Source organism: Microplitis demolitor, chromosome 6 (genome assembly GCF_026212275.2).
Source record: "Microplitis demolitor isolate Queensland-Clemson2020A chromosome 6, iyMicDemo2.1a, whole genome shotgun sequence".
NCBI classification, from domain to species: Eukaryota; Metazoa; Arthropoda; class Insecta; order Hymenoptera; family Braconidae; genus Microplitis; species Microplitis demolitor.
In genome coordinates, this window is record NC_068550.1 from 6,552,565 (window position 1) to 6,576,241 (window position 23,677).

Genomic DNA, 23,677 nt, shown 5'->3' on the forward strand with positions numbered 1-23,677 from the left:
AATTACTATAGTAATTTACGGAGAAAAAAAGATTTTTTTTCTATGTTGCATAAAGGGAAATTTCTTATGTTACCGTAGCAAAAATTCGTATGTCAACATAGGAATAATCTACGTGTAAAATGAGAAAAATACCTATGGGGCATTCCACGCCAAATCGGATGGTTTGAAAAATTTTCATTTCAGATTTCCTCAATTTTTTTTGAAAATACGTTGAAAGAGAGAAACCAGTGATAAAATTTGATAAAATAGAGAAAAAAAAAATTTCTCTTAATTTTCAAAAATCAAAAAAAAAAATAGTAGCCATTGAGAACCCACGATCAGACCGGCCTAAAAAGTTGTGGTTTGAGTAGTAGTTTACTGTAAAAAATTTTAAAGAAAATTAAAATATGCACTCACTTTAAAAAATGCAATTTAAATTTAAAAAATAAAAAAACACGTATTAAAACATTTGAAATAATTTTTTTGTATTTTTTTTCCAAAAGTACATGGGAAAATGATAGTTTTTTAATCAGTTAGTATTTTGATTTAAACCATTCCCTAAAAAGTTATCAGTAAAAAACCATAAAAAGAGCGATTTTCGTTAAAATTTGATATCTTTTGAACCGGTGTTCAAAAAAATTTCAACATTTCGGAAAAAAAGTTTTTTGATGGGTACAAAAAAAAAAAAAAAAAAAAATTGAGGAAATCTAAACTTAAAATTTTTCAAACCGTCCGGTTTGGCGTGGAATGCCCCCTATATTTTGTAGCTATTTTTCTACATAGTAATTTGTTCTTCATTATAGATGAATTTTCCTCATTTTGACAAATAGGTATTTTTTCTATGTTAACATAGAAATTATTCTTATAATGACATAGTAAAATTTCCATAATAGGCATTTTTACCATGTCAATATAGGAATGATTCCTATGTTATGATAGGTATTTTACCTATGTTGACATATTAAAAATTTCTGTAATAATATAGGAATCTTTCCTATGTTACATAGTTATTTTAACAATGTTAACATAAGATTAATCACCATGTCAACATTGAACTACTTCCTATGTAAACAAAGGGATTTTTACTATGTAACATAAGAATATTTTCTATAATAACATCATACAGCTCCCTAATGTGACTCTCCGTAGTGTTACACTCTCTCTAAATTTAACAAGATTATCTTCCTAATGTTAACAATCCTCTCTCCTACTACGTTTTTTCGCGCGACTAATCAAAAAAAAGCTTAGTGGCGGGAAATTAAAATCTTCCTACCTAAACCTATACGATTAAATCCTAACCTAAAAATGTATTTTGTTTTCGTACATTACGCATTTTTACGGCGCAGACCTGCGCACATAAGACACGAGTATTGGTATGGTGGAGACGACAGGATTTGTTAACATTACGGAATGGTCCTGGACAGGAGTGTTAACATTACGGAGATTTTACTGTAGTAAGCATTTAGTAGCATGAAGACAGTATGGAATTATGGTAAAAATTACCAATAACATAGAACTTTTTTTAAATTTATCGAACAAAATTTACAATGTGCATGGTAATTTTTACAAGACAGCAGATTAAATTTTATTTTAGAAACTTTTACTAACTGCATCGTAATTGATTATGCAAAATAATAATAATCGGTAAAATATTCGTAAAAAACAAAATGAAAGCAATAAATTAAAAAATAATTATCATTAAAAGAAAGCTGAAAAAAAAATGTTAGGGGCATTCAATAGCTCAACTTACATGCAATCACTCTTAGCAACAAAATGAAACCATGTTAATTTTGTAAAATAAATGGTAATCTATTTATTTAAAAAAAATCATCGTCAACAATAATAGAAACAGTCCATCTGTTAATTATAATAGAGATGCTCGCTTATCCTTCAGTACATCACGTAATTCGTTCTAACCTATCATACTAGAATGAACGAAAAGAGCCGAATACTTCCGATCATACTCGAATTAAGATTTTTGATAAAATCACCATATTCCGTAGTAGAAAATTAAAAATAATTTTAATTTTTCAATTTAAATTGACAAATTTTTTATTAGGTCTAGTTTTTTAAATTATTTGTTATTGTAAATGTTAAAATAAAGTGATACATTTTTTAATGTCATGAATATTAATATGAGGTATAGTAAAAATAGTTGTCTTTTCGAGTATAATTTAATAAAACTTTATTAATAATTATTTAAACCAATAGAATAATTTTAAAAAATATTGAGTTGTCCCACCGTTACTTCAAATTTTTTGGTAACTTTTACTATAAAATTATTTGCGTGTATAAATATATTTCCCGTATATATATTTACATATACATATATAGATCACGCGAGGTGTCCGGCTTTAAGAAAATACCGGATTTATTATCGCTCTCACCTCTCATGTGTAACTTTCAGACGTAAGAGCTTTTATTTTTTACCTTATTCTATTTTGAACCTTTTATCCATACAAATGATGAGTAATAAAAAGTAAAAAGTTATAAAAAATAAAAATAAATAAATTAAAGTATTAAAGAATCTTGAGAGTTCGCGTGGCAAACAGTTTATTATACAGAAAAGTTTAGTCTCTCGTCTTGTATTGGTTGTTGTATTATATGTTAAGTCTTCATCCTTATGTATCAATATGTATATATATATTGAAGGAAGCAAAGACCAAGAAGAGGTTCAAGTAAATATTAAGAGTTAAACGGAATATACCGACGCGAAAATATAAAGAGTGGGGATTATTGAGAGTTAGTACCTTGTGAAGAAGATTCAAACTACACGGTCAACAGTCTTTTACTCTTTTACGGAATAGTATATCTACGCCAGGTGGATTTTAACCAGTTTTTTTTTTTTTTTTAGTTATTAATTTTGACTATTTTTATTTTAATCCTTATTTTTATTAGTAGCTTACATTATTTAAATTTTTTTGAATTTTTTACTTGTAATCTTGATTTATCACCATTTTAACGTTTCTCATCAATTCTAATCAGAGAACTATTTAAATAATTAATAATCACTTTTTTTTCTTTTTTTTTATTATTATGATTATTCATAAGGATTTCAAAATTTTGATTCAAATTCGAGTTAAAAAGTGGTCTCTCTCAAATATTTTTTTCGAAAAAAAATTACAGAAAATTTTAAGCGCCAGCAGATGTGACGTGAATAAAATAGTGGTATAAATTTGAAAATTTTTAATTTCAAAGCTTCGAATTATGAATCTGAAGTTCACAGACAGTTAGGAATTTTCGGATTCATTTTTTTTTTCAATACGTCAGTTAAAAAATAAAAACTAAAAATATGCACATGTAGAAAATTTAAAAAACCATATATAAAATATGGATGTGTGAAAAATTAAAAAATCTATAGGTGCAATTTTTTAAAATATTTTTTTTTTTAATTTATCATTTTCAAATAAATCCAAAAATTATTGGACGTCAACTGACTTCAGTATCATAAATTTTTTAGAAGTTTTTACTCAGTGATAAAAATTACGCGCATGATTAGGATGAGGTTCAAATTCGCGAAATATTTGAATTTTTTTTGTATTGATAAATAAATGCATACATATGTTAATAAATGTAATAAAAAATGTGGCGTTTGGAAGCAAGTGAAGTGAAGTAAAGCAAAGTAAAGACATGAAAAAGCCAAGACACTCTTTAAAGTCGTTTTACGCGGCGCGCAACCAAGCGCAACTCTACTCGGTGAGTTTAAAGACAGCTCACAACCGCCTCATGATGTCTTGCGTGGCCATGCGTCGTTCACTACGTTTCTTACCACCATCGTGGTATCACCAACTCTACCCGTCTCTATCTTCATCATTATTATTATCACTATTTTTCCATTACCATCATTACCAATTACCGCTATCACTACCACCATTATCATCATCATTCCAACCCTCAACGCCATTTTACCCCTTCTTCTCTGAAAGTTATTTTTAAATAAATTTATTTATTTATCAAATTTTTTTTTTCAACCAATTTTATTTTTACAAATTTTTTTTTTTTTTTTTTTAATTATATATTAGTATAAAAATGTATATAAAGTGGAAAGTGTGAAAGTGATTACGTGTTATAGTGATTTATTTATTTTTTTTTTTTTTTAAATCAAAATTTTAATTTTTTGGAAGTAAAAGTGGAAAAAAAAATTCAAGTGACAAATAAATAAAAATAAAAATTAAAAAAAAAAATAAGTGAAGAAAATTTAACATGATAATTTGAAAAAAAAAAAAAAAATCTTTGCCGGAGGGTTATAATAGTATAAGAAAAACTTGTATATATTTGCACGTAAGGGCGAGAAGATATAAGAAAGTGTAAGGAAAGGAATAAAAAAAAATGTAAAATAAAATATAGAGAAGATATGAGAACTGGCAGTAGTTATGCGCTCAAATTATGCGTCTTGGTTGTTGTTAAGGATGCACGATTATCATACAACAACAAGATCAACCAACAATCAGAAGCACAAATATCTGTATCAACATGGCCATAAGAATTCAGATAATTATATCAAGATTACGGGAAATACCGTCGAATTTACATGATTGATAGACCAAGGCAAATTAAATTGGTGAGAAAAAAATTTATATATATATATTTTATAGTTTTTAGTTTTTAGTTTATAGTCTAGTCAGAGTGAAGTTTAAAGTTGACGCTCTGATAATTTTATTACGCCTCCCATAAGTTTTATATCGGCTGTAAGTTAGTTATTGGTTAATGTTAGATATGAAGGCTGGTCTATGATTGTAAGAGCAGGACTGTGGGAAAATATATAACTTTGTTGTATTGTGAGTGAATGTACAAACACGTATTGGAATATCATTGGCTGAATTTGTTTAATTTTTTTTATTATTACTGACCAATCGCATTGGAGATTCTTTATAATAAATCAAACTTTAATTTTTATACGAATACTTTTTTTTTAACCGCGAAAATTTTAATTTTTTGTTATTTTTTAAAAAACATGTAGGTCATTTCTGACACGTAATTTAAAAAAAAAAAAATTGAGAAATTTTTTTATTAAAATATGAGTTTTCGCAACGTATAGAAAAATTAAATTTTAAACTAGGCCATTTTAACCGGAAAATGCAGTAGAATATTTATAAATATATGACAATGGACATTCAATCACTAGTTTACAATTGAAAGCGATTAATATGAGTATTGAAAATTTTTTTTTAGCATTAAAACAAAATGAGTTGGAATTAAAATGTTAAAATTTTTTTTATTTTGTAATTTATAAACAGTCTTATCGCAAAAATTCCGTGAGTTTATTTTTACACTCAAGAAAAAAAAAATTAAAATTAATCTTTTCAATAATAGTTATTATCATAAATCATACGTGTATTGAAGAATGTCACATGTTCAAACAAATGAAGACAAAACATCAGGTGCACCGAAAAATGAAAGGGAATATAAGAGCGCGAGTTAATAAAAAAAAGATAAAAAACAAAAAAAAAAAAAATAAAGAAAATTATTAGATCGATAACTTGAAAATTATCACAGTAGTACTACTATGGTATTAAAGTAATCAGTGTAACGACTTCCATGTTATATATCTACATATATAACATATGCACACACTTTTTTTTTTATACAATTTAATTTTTAAACGCTTATAACTTTCTTACTTTGTATTTTAGTGATTTGTATCACAGGACCTTTTTTATAAGAAATTTAATTACCTGTAAAATGAGTCCTTTGATAAAAATCTGTAGGACTAATATTTAAAAAGTTACAGGCACTTTAAAAGTAACATGAAAATTTTTGAAAATTAATTATATGTAAAATTTTTAAACAGCCATAACTTTTTAAATTTTGGTTTTAATGATTCCCGTCACAGGACCTTTTTTGTAGGAAATTAAATTGTCTACAAAAAAGGTCCAGGAGTACACATCGATTGGATGAATATTTAAAAAGGTACAGGCACTTTAAAAGTAATATGAAAATTTTTGAAAATTAATTATATGTAAAATTTTTAAACAGCCATAACTTTTTAAATTTTGGTTTTAATGATTCGCGTCACAGGACCTTTTTTGTAGGAAATTAAATTGTCTACAAAAAAGGTCCTGAAGTACAAATCGATTGGATGAATATTTAAAAAGTTATAGTCATTTTAAAATTAAAATCCTGTGAATTTTTGAAAGGCTAAACGACCGCGAGTTAAAAAAAAAATTAGCAAGAGAAAATTATAAGGTTGATAACTTGGAAATTATCACCGTACCATGATATTAAAGTAATCAATATAAAGACTTCCATGTAATATACGTAACTTGTACACTTTTTTTTTTATTTTATTTTTTTATTATAAGTACTCACTATTTATTATTGTAAATAATAAATCGATTTGCTGTTACTCAAAGGCCAATCTTTATCTTACAGTATGTATTATTACAATACAATTGTAATTTAATTTATATATACATATACATATGTATAGATATATTTATATATAAAGTAAAAGGGATGAGATCGTAAATCGCGGTCTCACCGTTTCCAATGGGTCACGCCCCATTAACACGAGGTTACCACACTATAACGATGAAAATCTTTTTTTTTTTTTCATTATTATTATTATTATTATTATTAGTTACTTTATTGGTTTTGTTAATTTACTTTTTTTACTTTGGCAACCGGTCGATTCGATCGGAAACGATTTGATCAGTTAAAACAAACAGTTGAGCTGACGGTGTTTAATAACTGTTATTTTGGCCGGAGAATTTATTAATATGTTCAAGATGAGGAATTTAAAATGTTTTTTTCTTCAAGAAATTTTCGTTAAAATTTTTTTTGTTTCACTTTTGAAAGCTTCTAATAAATTTCAAGTATAATCAAAAAATTTTTTTGAAATTATATAGTTACTTTTTTAATCATAAATAATTTTTGGAAATACTTGGAGTAATGAGACTTGACGTATTTTATTGTTCAGACTTTTGGCTATATTTTTAAAAAAAATTTTGTTTAAATATCTTGTTTTGTTGCCGAGAAAAAAATGAAAAAAAATTTTGAAAATTTTTTATTTTTCAATTATTGAATCCCAGGAAAACCTGGACCCAAATAAATCATCAATTAAATTATTAAATAATTAAATAATAGAACCCAAAGCAAATATCTTATCTCAACACTTCAGTATCGAATTGCATCAACAATTGACTCATGAATAAACTCAGCGGACCGATATCCGATTAACCAGAAATAAATTCGTCATTATTTAAACTAAATAAATAAAAATAATCAATTTATAAGTTTGTAAAAAAAAAATTTTATTTTTTATTTTGGTTCACGTTAAGTCAGTGGGTGGGATAGTGACTTGAGTAAAGGGGAAGAGGTAGAAACTGTGAATGAAATAAAGCAGCCAGAGAGTGAATGGTTTGGTTGAATTTTTATTTTATACATATATGTTTACATAAATGCGGACATCCACAAGAAATCACGCACGCATACTAATTTGACATATTGCAGAACAGACACTAGAATTATATACTAACTTTATACTTGCCCTTTACTTACACATTTAATTATAAATTTTAAATAAAAAAAATAAAAAATGTATCTGGCGACGATGTGACGTGTTAATATTATAATCTATTTCTAGATTTTACTGCTTACCATTTAAATACTTTTCTATAAACTTATCTTTGATGGCTTTGTTTATGTTAAACATAAATCAATAATTTATGTTACATTTTTTTTTTTTAACTAAATTCTTACATCTGCTTAAATTCATTACTTATAAGGCTAAATATTGGAATTACATAAAAAACTTCAGATACTTTTTTAAAGTAAATTTAATTGTCTACAAAAAAGTTCCTTGAGTTCAAATCGATAAAATCGATAGTTGAAAAGTTACAATCATTTTAAAAGTAAAATCCAAAAGTTGTTTTTTTTTTTAAGTTGCGGGAATTTAATTTTGATTACCCATAACTCTGAAAATTTTGGTTTAAATAATTCGCGCCATGAGACTTTTTTGTAGAGAATTTAATTTTCTACAAAAAAGGTCCTGAGGTAAAATTCACTAGAATTGAAATTTAAAAAGTTACAAGTGTTTTAAAATTTGAAAATTGAATTTTTCTAATGCTCCAAAAATTTTCATTAACTTTAAAATACGTGTAATTTTTTAAAATTCGGTTTTATTGATTTGAACGTAAGGAACTTTTTTGTAGCTCATAAAATTTCCTACAAAATTGTATTTTAACTTTTTTAGTGTAACTTGAATACTTTAGTAGTTACAAGTAGTTTTATATAAATGTTTAAAAAAATAAATTTTTTTTTTAAACTCGACACGTATATTTATAAAAGTATTTATTAGAAAAAAAAAAAAATAAATGATTCCTAAGAATTTGTGCGTAACTTTAAGATAATTAGGCATAAACCCTCGTGTTTTAATTGAGGACACGCGTGTCGTTAAAAATAAAAATAAGATAAAGCGCCAGTTTAAAATAAAAAAAAAAAAAAAAAAAAAAAAATACGAACAATAACACGGGGTTAAATAAAATTATTAAAAAAATAAATATATAGAAAATAAAAACGCTATAGATATTTTGTCGAAAGATTCAAACCGGTCGACAACTAAAAATAATAAAATACATTTTTTTTTAATAATAGTTATTAATTTTTTTTTCTAACGGTAATTAAATATAATAATTTGAAAATAAATATTTAATTGATGTTAATAAAATAGTGAAGTATACAAATAAAATAAAAAAATATTAAATAAAATTTATAAAATAAAAATTAATGAATATTCATTATTTCTCAACTTATCATGATTACTAAGCAATTTTTGCGTTAGTGAAAGTTTATCCACTTACTTCGTAATCTATAAAAAAGAAAAAAATATTTATTTAGTCACATGTAATAAATTTTGAAATTGATAATTAAAATTTTGTTATTATATTTATTTTTTAGTCTTGTTACATTGTAAAAAATTAGGAGTGATTACGAATTTATTTGAATCCAAATTCACTCCGTCACTCGGAATTCTAAAGTTTTAAAACAAATCACTTCGCATACCAAGTAAATAATTAATTTGTCTTTTCGCCAGTGGTTTTGAAGTGATCTGAATTTTATTTAAATTTGCATTTACTCCATTTGAGAGTTTTAATATTAAAATAATCTCTTTTTAGAAGTGAAAACTTTAATACTTTTTAAAATAAAAACCACCCGAAAATTTACAGACCACCTACATCTTAAGAATTTCTGATAAACAATTTCGCAATAAGTCACTAGTCGTGTCTTAAAAAAAAAAAAAAAAAAGTTAAAAAAAAAAATGGAAAAGCTTAAGGCTATGTGCCTTAACGCATTATCTCCTTATTTCATTCGCACTGTCTATAATTTTCGGCATAGTATTATTTTGAGCTTCACCGATCTCAACCAAGTAATGGCAAAATTGTTGGAATGCCCTGGAGCTATTTAGGGTGGATCTAAAAGTTGAAGCCAATTCACATCCTGCACCTGCTAAAAAAATAATCATTTTTTTTCTTTATTCATTATTATTAATATTATTATTATTATTTTTTTTATCAATCTTATTACTCAACATTACTCGTAAAAATTTAATCTTGGTTTAAATAAATTGATAAAAAAAAATTAAACAATGGATATAAATATATAAATAATTTATTATGATTCGTGACAGACTTCCCCACTAATCCGAGAAAAAAAAAGTGAAAAAAAAAAACGTACGTGTACAAACGTTATCCTAACGGATTTGACTAAAAATCAAAAGAAAAAAATAATAAATTATTCTTAAAAATTTTTCGGTTCTTTTTTTACTCATTCTTGTATTCGTGACAGCTAAAACCTTTTTACCTTTTTCCCATTGCCAATGTTCCTTTGCTCCCTTTCTCTCTCTTACTAAATTCGTCTTTATTTTTTTGGGCACTTTTTTTTTCGGAGAAATATTTCAGTAACCTGAGGCAATAACCATTTGCACATTAAACATTATACATATTTATTTATTTATTTATTTATACAGTTTGTAAATCTGGTCCAACACTAAAGGACATTCGGTATCTGAATTGGAAACAAATTTCTCATTATTTTTATCTATTTCAAAGTTTTAAGATGAAATTAAACTAAAAATCAATTTTTTTTTACATACATATTTCATGAATTTTCAGTTTGAAAACTGAAAAAGATAAAATTATGGAAATGTAAGAAAATTTAAACCTTGGTTAAAATTTGAAAAAATATCGTGAAATACAAAGTAAGAAAAAGATACACAGCTTTGACGTTCTTTTTACATTTATTATACTAAAGATAGATGTTTGCGTTAGAAAATTTTTTGATAAAATGAAAAGTGGAAGCAGAATTTATCATTAATTTGAATATTTCAAATTGCCACCATTCTCTCTAGAAATGAATTAGTGAAATTCAATACACGGGAAAAAAATATTAGTAAATAATACTCAGGTTCTCATCAGCAGCGCGCTTAGACCGAATATTAGTAAATATTATGGAGTAGAACGTAAGAAATTAATAACAGATGCATTTTTTTGAAAAGTGTCTTGTAGTTTTTTAAGGTTTAAGTTGTAATTTTAAATAGTCAGTATATTTCAACGATTAATTTTTAATTATAGCAGTTTAAACATTGAAATCGTAATTTTACTGATTGAAACGACATTAGTTATTGAACATAACATAAATAATTAGAAGTTGAGCTACAATTATTGTCAATCATTTTTTTCCGTGATAGTATACCACTAATTTAACAAGTGGAAAACTTATAGCTGTTTTCCAGTGCATATTCACTAATTCCTAGTGAATTTCACTAATTCATTTTTAGAGAGTTTCTCAAAAACCCAACCAATTCTATAATTTTTTAACTCTATCAAGATAGGGTGCATTCGTAAATGCTCTAGCCAACTGTTGCCATGTAGTGAGAGCTAGAGCTAAAGCATTTCCGAATGCACCTATAATCGCCCATTGAATAAGTATACTAAATTTCATAATTATGCGTGAAAAATTTTCTAAGATTTAATGATGGCATTTCTACCATATCACTAAAACCAATGATGTAACTTTGAACCTTTATGAATGTTGGCAAAAAAAAATTATCCGTAATCACTCCGAATTCAGACCAAATTATTTACAGCGTACTTTCAAAATTTCCACCATTTCTGAACTAGTTTAATTCTGCTCATTTTCGAACTTAACCGAGATAATCGGTCGTCGAATAAGTGTGCCAAGTTTTATTAAGATCTGTTTAGAATTGTGAATGCTATCGTCGTATATATATATATATATATATATATATATATATATATATATATATATATATATATAAATATATATTTATAACTAAACTTTTGAATCGATAGTATTTTTTGAACCTACTCAACGAATTATAATAGACTATAGCGAAATCCCTTGAAAATTATACCGTAAGGATAAATGCAATAGACAGATTTCTATGAAATCTACTAAAAAATGTCGCTTTCTTTGGATCCTCTCTCTTTTACTCTACTTAAATTAGTTTTTTCCACTTATATTACTTATTATGACTTAATAAAAAAAAAAAAAAAAAAAGGTTAAAGTTGAAATCGGAATGCTTGTCCTTCTAATTAAATAATAAATCCATTTAATTATGCAATTATAAATAAGTAATAAGTAAGTGATAAAATTATATGGAATATAGAACTGAAAAAATGTAAACGAGAGTTTATAAGTAATTAAATTAGTTGCATTATCTTGATTTAAATAAATAAATAAATAAAAATAATAATAATAATAATATATAATAGATAAATAATATTTATATGCATTTGAATAAATGTGTTTACACGTTATAAGTAATGATTATATTAGTCTTATAAATGACGTTAAAATAAAACTGTTTATTGCAAAAGTGATACTAGAGTCTGAACTGAAAAGTAAAAATTTAAACTAGTGGCAAAAAAATTTTATATAAATAGATATATATGTATATCAATATATTTCCTTTTGTTATTTTCTTATCCTCAATATAAACCGGTCTACAAGTTATTGCAGACTTTGAAATCGCTTTGAGATGCAAATTTACGTCCCATCTTTGCTCTTCATAGATAGAAATTTATTTTCAATATTCATTAAATATTTTTACATCTATAGTTATTTTCCAAAGGGAAATTTATAGTGTTGAGGGCCATTATTATTTTTTTTTTTCAAATATGGAATTTAAAAAAAAAATAATAATTAAAGTTGGAAATTTGAATATATATAGCTATTTTTATGGGTGTAGTTTTTTTTTGAAAAGACATAGAGCAATGAAATTTATTACATTTCATTTTTTGGACCTTTGGCTACAATTTTGAACAAAAAATTGTTTGAATATCTTGTTTCATTGAGGAGATAAAAAACTTTTAAATTTTTGGAAAATTCCTTAAGTAAATTCTTTTGAATATATATAGTTACTTTTATGGATGTAGTTTCTTTTTGAAAAGGTATAGAGAAATGAAATCTATTACATTCTATTTTTTGGACCTTTGGCTACATGTTCGAAAAAAAAATTGTTTGAATATCTTGTTTCATTGAGGAGATAAAAAACTTTTAAATTTTTGGAAAATTCCTTAAGTAAATTCTTTTGAATATATATAGTTACTTTTATGGATGTAGTTTCTTTTTGAAAAGGTATAGAGAAATGAAATCTATTACATTCTATTTTTTGGACCTTTGGCTACATGTTCGAAAAAAAAATTGTTTGAATATCTTGTTTCATTGAGGAGATAAAAAACTTTTAAATTTTTGGAAAATTCCTTAAGTAAATTCTTTTGAATATATATAGTTACTTTTATGAGTGTAGTTTATTTTTGGTAATACCTAATGTAATTATATTAATTACATTTCATTTTTTGGAGTTTTGGCTACATTTAAAAAAAATTGTTTGAATATTTTGTTTTATTGGCAAGAAAAAAAAACTTAAAAATTTTTGATAAATTTTTCTGAATATATATAATTACTTTCAAAATTATAAATTGTTTTTGATTAGATCTAGAGTAATGAGTATCGTTTAATCTTTTTCTCGAGATTTTAAACGACACATTAAAAATAAAATATGTCCTATTCCCAGCTGTAGGTCCGTACTAAAAAAAATTCCCAAACATTAAACCGCGAATGTATCAGGTTCAATAACCGAAACATCGATGATGCAAGACAAGTTGTAGCTTAAAAAATAAAAACTAATAACAAATAAACAAGAAAACAGTCAAAGAACAAATAAATTTATTTATCCGTTACCAACAGCTTGTTTCTCAGCGTATCCGTCTATTTATCAAGCCGGTTTATCTGGCATACGGAGGCGCGGAAACCCTTTGCTCCATAACACAACAATCTTTCTTATCTCGCCTACAAAAAGCTTAAACTAAATCTTCTATCCCCTCTTCCCATATGTAAAAAAAATAACAATAATAACAATAACAATTTGCAACGCACTTAAAATAAAGTCACCTTTTAAAAAGTAATTTATAAATTACGAGCACAGAGAAAATAAAAAACTTAATAACAGCAAAACAGTAGACGATTTATTTCCGGTTGAGTTGTTAGTGGTCATAAGGCGTGTCCAGTAGTAATATGCCACATTTAATAGTGTCCTGGTTAATAAATCATGTTTTAGTACTTGCAATATTTTTTTATAAATTTTTATATTTGGTAAAAAAAAAAATTTTTTTTTCTATTTTATCATAATTTAAAATATTGTGACATGTATTGGTAAGATAGAATATATATATATGAATGAAATATATAAAAATAAAATACGTGTTTAGCCTAAAGAATTAAAATTATAATCATCCGCGGCATCAATTGCCGACAAATGTGCGTGTTTGCCTGTCTTCGTTGATGTTAAATAGCCAGACAGTTTTCTAGCGGCTTTTATTCACTTATATATGTGTATATGTATAAATAAAAATATATGTATGGACATGGGTTTATTAAATTGATCGTGAGATGAACGGCAAGGTGATAGGAGCTGAGGTAGGAAGAAATTAATCGCTTAACTCGTCCGTTGACGATTATCCTCTTACTTCGGTTGGCTTTCATCTATTTGTATATATATATATATATATATATATATATATATATATATATATATATATATATATATATATATATATATATATACCAAAAAATGAAAAAAAAGAAACGGGTCAACTATAGAAGGCTTCTGGGGGATAATCTGATGTGTGATTTGATATGATATGATTTGATATGATATGATTTGTTGTTTGAAATCTTGGCTATTAATAGAAGGTACAAGTATGTCTAGACTGTTGTTGTTGTTAATATCTTCGGCTCGTTTTATGCAGTTTTTGGGCTGTCAATTCCAGCGAATAGAGATCGGGTATCACTTTGATCTAGTTTTTAATAAATAATACGGGATCGTTTTAGGAAAAAGGATTAAAAAGAATTAGATATTCATATATATATGAGACTGATTAAAAGAAATCGACTATTTTTTTTTTCTCGAAACTCCCTTTTAAATAGTTGCAGGGAGGTGAAATAAGATGCCTGTTAAAGGATGAGCTCTTGACATTAATATTTAGAGGTCGCTCATGGCGATTTTAAATTTCCCATCTAAATAACATGGGAAAAATAAAATTTTAAGTTTGGAATTTTATATCTCGGCAGTGGCTCATTGTACAGATAAGCTTAGGATATAATTTTGTAGGGAATTAAACGCTTTACAAAAAAAATCTCTTATCATTTTTTGATAAATTCATTTGTTCAAAAGTTATTGGAGCTTGAAGTCAAATTTATAGTAATTTTCGAGATCTTTTTACTTTTCTGGCGAAACTATCAGACTTATCACAAAATGTCATAGGATCTTTTTTATAGGCAATTTTATTTCTTACAAATTATCTTTGATAAAATTTTTTTAAATTCCGCATTGTTTTCTAGTTATTCTCATTTTAATGTCCAAATCGTAAAATCGATCAGAACGCTACTTTTTTTAGATCTTTTGTCAAAAAAATTCCTTTGAAAATCACTCTAAATCCTTTTTATTCAATCGTAACTGATAGAAAACTTAAAACCGTTAATTAATGGAAAATCTAGCCGCCATTTTTTATTTTTATTACTATCATAGTTCTTTTTCCTCGACATCTAAGAAAAGGCGGGATATTTAAAAAAAAAATAAGTAATAAAAATTAAACTGAGAGAAAAAACTAAAAAAATGATTAAAATAATAATATAATCAAAGTAATAATAAGAAAATAGAATATTAAAAATTATCATGAGCGATTGAAGTCTACACTTTTGGATTTTCCAAATTTTTTTATTTTTTTGGCGATACTCAAAATAATGAATTTTGTTGCATTATCGAAATTCTATGAACTTTATCATGACTTAACTCGACAAAAAAATTTTTGTTGGGCAACATTTTTATTTTTGGCTCAAGTGAGCTGTTTTTTTTTGCGTATAAAAAAAAATAGCATAAATATTAAATCTATACCGAGAAGAAAATGCTAAAAATTAAAAATAAATAATAATTTAGCGTGTGACATGAAAAAAAATTAGCCTCATAAAATGAAACATGTCACGTGTTTTGACTAAGCAAAACAATAACTTTTATTATGTCTAGCTTTTGTACCCTTCTACTTCATTATTTTTTTTTTTTTGTTCAAAAAAAATTCCTCGCTTCAAAACAAAGTCTATAAAAAAAAATTTAAATAGTAATAAAAAAAAAAAAGATAAATATTCATTACGTCGCGACGAATATAATTAATTAACAAAGTTAACTGCATGAATAATTATAATAATTAATGACTGCACTCTGATTTGATTAAAAGTAGGCAACGATTTTTTTATAAATTTCTATTTAATTATTAAGTTGTAAGCAAATAATTAAAAACCAGCGTTAGATTAAGAAAAATGTTTATACGTTTATATATGTGTGTTTATTGCGGAGTTAATTAATAATAATATGTCAAGCGGTAGTTAGTTAACAAGCTAGTAAAACAAATAAAGCTAAGAGTGATTACTAAATATTGTTTTAGAGATGTAGAATTAAATGCAGTCATTGATGTTTATTGGTTGGTAATAAATTATTCTCAACTGTTGGTTGGTTGGTTGTATTATTATGTGTGTGTGTGTGAGTGGAGGTAAATAGTGGAGGTAAATTCTTAAGCAATTACACTTGTTGAGTGTACGTGAGTTGTAGAGATAGTACAGGCCTGGGAGGGTAAGAGGTTTAAATATTATTTATCTTATCTTGTATTCTCTGCGGGGAGTAACTGAGATTCTGCAGATTTAATATTAAGAATTTCGATGGAATTTTCTTAGGATCTGACTCACTTTAGACTGATGGATTGGAATTTTTACTCAGTGAAATTTTAAGGCTTTCAAATCTGGAGAATGTTAATTCTGAAGAAAGTTTTATCAAAAAATTTTTAGTTTTTTCAAACTCCCTCAGACTTTTTTTCTTGACAGCAATATAAGATAACTAAGAAAATGTATTTTTTTTTTTTTAAATATATTTCAAAGTTTGAAAAAAACATGCAAAGAACATCGGAACTCTGTCACCAAAATAATTAAACACCCAAATTAACTAAAATAATTTACGTTTTAAATGCTATGGTGTCATAGTAATACCGGACCATGTTGACCCCCTGTCGGAAACTGAAATAAACACATGTACACGGAGAGAAAATTATGGTAACTGTTCCTAGTACGTTTATGAAATATCATCCTATACCGTTATGGTAATGATTACTTGGGATTATGGGATATAGACCCATACTTTCTGGGAAAAGTTTCCATAAGTATGGGAACAATTTCTATCATTATGGTAACAGTTTCCATATCGCATGTGAAAGAATCATGGTAATGATTACCATACTCATAGGAATAGTTCCCACAAGCAATTGGTAACCGATCCTATAACCACATTGTAATGGTTCCTAAGTCTATATGGGAATAAGCCCTATATATTATGGTAACTATTCCTATAATATTATTGTAAACATAACCATAATATTATGCTAATCATTCCCATAATATATAGAAACTATTATCATGATATTATGGTAACCATTACCATAATATTATGGTAACGATTACCATAATATTATGGGAATAGTTACCATAATAGTATGGGAATGATTACCATAATATCATGGTAATAATTTCCATAATATGTAGAAATTATAATAATTCTTTTTTTTTGTAAGAAGCCTTTTTATGTATATTACAAAATTTTAAGTAAAAAAAAAAAACGCTCGTTACAAAAAAAAATTTATTATAATTTCTAAATATTATGGTAACAATTACCATAATACTATGGTAATGGTTATTATAATATCATGGTAACCATTACCATGATATTATGGTAACCATTATCATGATTTCATAGGAGCTATTTCGATACCATATGGGAATTATACCCCTAATTATAGGAATGGTTACCATAATATATATGGGTGCCGTTCCTATAATCAAAATAAAAAAAAAACCGGTTACCATGCAGTATGGGAACCATTCCCATAATATATTGTAACTGTTACCATAATTTTCTCTCCGTGTAGAAATTACTATGACCATAGTAAAATTTTCAATGCACGAAAAAAAAAGTTTCGTCGTCATTATTATAGTGTTAACACTGTAAAACCAAATCTATACACGGAAAAAAATGAGTTTTATAAATTGAGAAATGACAAGAAATATAATGATAAAGTGATCAGTAATCTTTTAAATTTGAAATAGTGACTATTTACTGTTTACTAGTGAAAAGTATGTCATTAATTCAAATACTGGTATACTTTTCACTGACAAGTGATTATTCACTGCCAAATAGTGATTGTCAACCGATTTTCACAAATTCATTGTTAGAGAGTTAATATATACTATCATACTCAAAATTTTTCAAATTATAATTAAAACGTAAATAATTATAGGATAAATATTTAAATTTGTTGTCTGCAGGAAAAATTCATTTTTGAACTTTAAAAATCGTACTCTCTAAACATGAATAAGTGAAATAAGTCAATATTAACTAATTCTGAGTGCTAACCGAACCACTTTTTGAAATTAGTGGTTCGGTTTGCACTTGGAACTAGTGAATGTCCACTTATTTTCACTAATTCATGTTCAGAGAGTAAGTTAAACATTAAAAATTTATGACGACTATTATAAAATTTATTGTTTGTAATGTTAAAGGTCCCTATATTGACACCCAAGTTCCGGATTATAATTTCAAACACTTATTTTTAAAGTTTTTTTTTTCCGTGTAGTCAAAATTTAAACACTTGCCAAATACCATCAACATTTAATTTATATAAGCAATCTATAGATATTTAAGACACCGTGAAATGTGTTTTAAGTGATTGTACGAAAAACAATTGTTTTGCTCATGGCCTTAAGCATAGAATACATTTAATGTGTGTTCAAAGACAATCAGCAAATCAATTTGTTATAGTAACAAATGAAATTTCGTCGTAATTAAAAAGTGAATTTGTTGTGAGAATACATGACATAAATTACAAAAAAATATATGTAAGATATAAATTATTGAATGGTTAATTTCATATTTAGCGCGAAGAATCATTTTCGTGACAGAAGAAAATCAAAATTTATTACACTAATGTAAAAGAAAAAGAAAATGAAATATCTTGAAGTAAACTTGGGTTTTTCGGATTAAGAAAATTATTTTGAATGAAACCTTCAAATTTTTGCATAAAAAACACATTAGATTAAAAAATTTTAATAGCATAATTTATTGTGGTAAGAACATACAATGATTTGAAAAGATTTTTTTTTCTCAGTGTATAAATCACTCACAAAATTTGAAACAGTGAAAACTACTGAAAAATAGTGTATAACACTATTTCACAGCTATAAGTTACCACTTCGTATACTTAAAGCTGTGAAACAGTGAATAGTCACTGTTTCAGATTTAGAGAGCATTTCTAAGCACAACAAACAATTTGCTATCTTTACGAAAACATTGTAATCGTAACAAATGTTTTGTTATCCATTTATTAAGGCAGAAACTTGCTGCCATAAGTTGTCTTATCTTGTGGATACCAAAAAATTTTTTCCGTGTGGTTACAGTAATTTGTGATACAGCGCCATGTGGGATAAATCTTCGCAGTAAGTAAATGTGCGTAAACCCATGCACTTCAGTTCGAAGTGAATGTGTGTGCGCACGCTTACCCTACATGACTCTAATCGTTGTCAATTTTACTATGACCATGGTAATTTTCGCATGTCTTTATTTCAATTTCCGTCAGGTGGCCAACATGGTCCGGTTTTACTGTGACACCATAGAATTTCAAACAAGAATAATTTCTCCGTATTAGTGTCAAAAATATAAGTACCCAATGCGAAAATTTTCTGTCATCACATTCGTTCATGTAATCTCATAAATAACCTAGATATTCTTGTCGTCAAAACCTTTAAATCTCAATCAATTTCATAAGTCCATGATCCACTTTTTCCATCCTTATTTATATAAAAAATATATATATATTGTATATACACATATATATACTTATTTCTTGCACATAACACAGGTATGATCAAAATACTATTTCATAATAATCCGACATGTAAATTACTTGCGTCCATCACCTTATTTCCTCTTTCATACATACCTACATATATATATATATGTATACCTACATATATACGTTCTACTTATAATTACACACATATAAATACATATTAAAAAATACAGTTAACTCCACAACTCAGAACTTTCTTTCACGCTCATCAAATTTAAATCTCCAATCTTTTTTAAATAAAAAAAAAAAATATATATATATATATAAATATTTTCCGCCATCTGTCATTCAAATTATAATTATCCTTTTAACAACTCGTTATATTTTAAATAAATATAAAGCAAACATTTATTTGGCACCGAGTTCAAAATAAATATTGCCATGTATTTTTTTCCAATCACTCTCTTTAAATTTATTTAATAATAATAATAATAAAAAAAAAAAAAAATATTCAAGACGAAGTTTTATTATTTGTTTCGATAATTAATGAAGGATATTAAATTAATAATATTTTTTCAGGCTATTCATCAGTCAGATATTATTTATTTAATCATCATATGGCGCCATTAAATCCTGGTGCTCAATAAATTTTTATTGCTCGCTAGGATATTTTTTTAATTGATAATTATTCAAGTTACGTAAAATATTTCATTGATTTTTCTTAGAAATTATTTAGAATTTTTTTTTTTTTTTTTTTTTTTTTTTTTTTTTTTCAAAAATTAAGATTTAAATAAAAAAATTTTTTTTTATCTGTCCTTAATACCCCGGATATTAATATTAAAAAGTAAAATCTGTGTCCCACATAATATAAAATCCTAAAAAAATAAAATTCATAATTATATATTCGAATAAAATTTAATCACCCACTAAATAAAACTAAAACATGGTTAAATTCCCAAGGGATAATTTGAATATATATAGCCATATTTATTACACTTAAATTATAAATTAAAAATAATAAAAAGTAAAACGTGTCCAGTGTTAACATGCCGATTATTTAAATCGTCAGCGAATTTATTATCTATAAATTTTTTTAAAATTCATTTTTTCACAAAACATTTTACAAATAATTTATTTTAATCCAGTACTTAACTTGTTTGATTACCATAATTATCAATAATTATTCAGGACAGTAATTAAATAATAATCAATTAATAGATAAATCTAATTAAATAATTATCTATAATTAAAATTATTTTTCTTCTCTAATTAACTGATTTTTTTCACTTTATTCATAAATTTAAAAAAAAACAATAAAGAAATTATGGAAAATTACTGAAATGTCTAGAGGAAAATTTCTGATGGACGAAATTTTTTTTTTTTTTTTTTTTTTTTTTTTTTATACAGATAAATGAACAGGTAAATTTCTGGCGCCATAGACTGGTATTACTTGTACTAACGTTTGCTCAACTCATTAACGCAAATTACCTTCAAGGTCTTGTCAATTTTTTATTTTTATTTAAATACTAAATATATATATATCTTACTTACTTTATATACTTTTTGTTTTATTAAACTGGTAATTAGGATTACAAAGTATGTTAGTAATAATAAATAATAAATTTTATTTTTTATTGAGTCGCGGAAGTGAAAAAAAATTCTTACAAGACGAGAGCAAATTGTTTTTTTTTTTTTTTTTTTTTTTTTTAACTTTTATTGGTCAAACTGGGTAAAGAAGGGGGGGGGGCTAAAATGAACCATTGGAATTGTTTTTTCAAATTACATAAAAGCAACATGGGGATCATGGGTCATCCGAATTTCCTTAAAAAAAAAAAAAAAAAAAAAATTGATTGAAAGATATAAAATTATTTTGACTGAAATTTTTCGGTGAATATTTGAATTTAAATTTGAACTAAAAATTAAAAATTTTATTTACTTTTAAAAATAGTTATGAATGAAAATTAAGGAAAATTTTTTTTTGGTGACGAATAAAATAAAAAAAATATATAACAATATTTTGAAGGGAGTTTTTGAATGGTGAATTAACATCCGAGTAACCTCGACTAATACAAACGTGATGTTTCGAATTTCTCCTGAAGGTCACATACTCTCAACAAGTCGTCTTCTGATTACATATTAAATTCGTGCAAAAATATTTAACATATCTTTTTAATGTGTATTTTTAATCTTAAGACACACGCTGAATGTCTAACTTGGTGTGTCTAATTGCCTTTGTAATTTAACCGTAAAAATTAAAAAAAAAAAAATAAATAAATAAAAAAAAAAGTTTTCTTAATTACTGTGAGAAATATTTTACTGTTTAAACACGTTTGTTTATTTTTATTTTTTTTTTTACATTCTTTAAATTTCCATCTTAATTTTTGAATTTTTTTTTTTTTTTTACTATAATCTCATAATTTTGAAAAAAAAAAAAATTATCAAAGACTAAAAAGACTATTTTTGATCGAATTTCATCACATTTTTAATGTAGTTAATTAAAAAGTAATGATAATAGTAATCGATAAATATAAACGGAAATATGTTATTATTTCAAATTAGACTTCGCAATTTTTTAATCATCATTTTTTTTATTTTCAACATTCTTAATATATTTATAGTGGCCGTCGGATTTGCCGAGTGTCACGTATTGATAAACCACGCATAAAATACATAACTAGACATAAAAAAAAACATAAAAGGTGTATAGTAGATACAAGTTTAATAACAATAATAATTATAATGATAATGGTAATAATAAATAAAGGTGAATACGTCGGTAGTGACGCGTGACGCGTGAAAATTTAATAGCTATACAAGTATATATATATATATAAATGTACCTTTATATAAATTAGTAATGATTGACATGGCGCCTGATTATAGTTTATCCTGGTATTTATTGTTTTGAAAGTAAGAATTTAGTAACTATTTCCGATTGATTTATTATGTGATGAAATTTTATATCCGCGGAATTTTGATTTTTTAATTTTAATAGTGTTTTTTTTTTTTTTTTTTTTTTTAAGGGAAGCAAATAAAATATTTGGAAAATTTTTTTTTGAAAATGTAGAGAAAATTCTAAAGAATTAAAAAAATCAAATTGAAATGCGCTAACTACTTTTTTGAAAATTTTACAGCCAAAAAAGTGAACATATATTTGGTAATAAAAGAATTTGAATTTTTTGTTTCAAGATAAAATTTTTTTCTCAAAAATTTTATAAGATATTTCGAATAATTTTTTTTTTGAAAATATAGAGAAAAGTCTGAAGAATTTAATTAAATAGATTGCAGTCCGATAATTATTTTTGTTTTAATTATACAATGAAAAAACTACGGATATATATTTCAGAATTATGCAAATTTGAATTTCTTTTTATTAAAAAAAAAGTTTAAAGAAGTAAATGAGTAATTTTTTAAAAAATAGAGAGATGTTTAAAGGATTTCATTAAATAGATTGCAATGCGCTTAATATATATTTTTTTTTTTTTTGGAATTAGAAAAACTAAGTATATATATTTGGAATTCAAAAAAATTTGAATTTTTTTTATTAAAAAAAAATATTAGAGAATTAAATGAGATATTTTTTTGAAAATGGAGAAAAAAGTCTAAAGAGTTCAATAAAACAGATTGCGATTCGCTAGCTCATTTTTTTTTAAATTTTAAAATAAAATAAATTGAGTATATATATTTTGGAATAAAACAAAATTGAATTTATAAGTCGAAAAAAATTTTTTTTACATGAGATATATAAATGAATTTTTTTGTTTTATAAAAAAGTCAGTTAATATAATAAGACATAGTACATAAAATTAATTATAATGAGGAAAAATAGGTGACAATAAAATGATGAGAAAAAAAAAAATGAAAATACCGTATAAATATTTCTCCATAAAAAAAAAATATCTATATATATATATATATATAATTTTTATTGCTCTATCTATCTTGACCAACGTTGATTGCCGATGCCGGTGAGATTATGGATTATAGCGGAAATCAGTATTTATGCAGATGCAACTTGCTCGCGACTGTGTACGGTGACATTTAGATTGTGATCTTGGATGCGCAATCCACTAGTTGTTGGACATACCGTGAAACTTGAATGCTAATTTTCTCATTAACTCTTTTATCTCTCTCACTCATACACTCACTCATATTTACATTTATTTACTATACACAAGACTGAACTTAATATAATTATTGATGAGTTAAGCTTAAGGATCATGATCAAATCTCATACTTATTACTTATTACGATTATCCATACTTATATATATCAGATTTATAAAAATTATA

General features: G+C 25.3%; 1 protein-coding gene across 1 annotated transcript in view; it reads left to right on the plus strand.

Annotated features, from left to right (window-relative positions):
• The first annotated feature begins 2,851 nt into the window (after positions 1-2,851).
• Positions 2,852-23,677, plus strand: part of LOC103579862 (uncharacterized) — a 36,030-nt gene continuing 15,204 nt past the window's right edge. The window contains exon 1 of the mRNA XM_053739915.1: positions 2,852-4,540. The gene's annotated coding sequence lies outside the window, so the exon portion shown is untranslated. The remainder of the gene's footprint in view (positions 4,541-23,677) is intronic.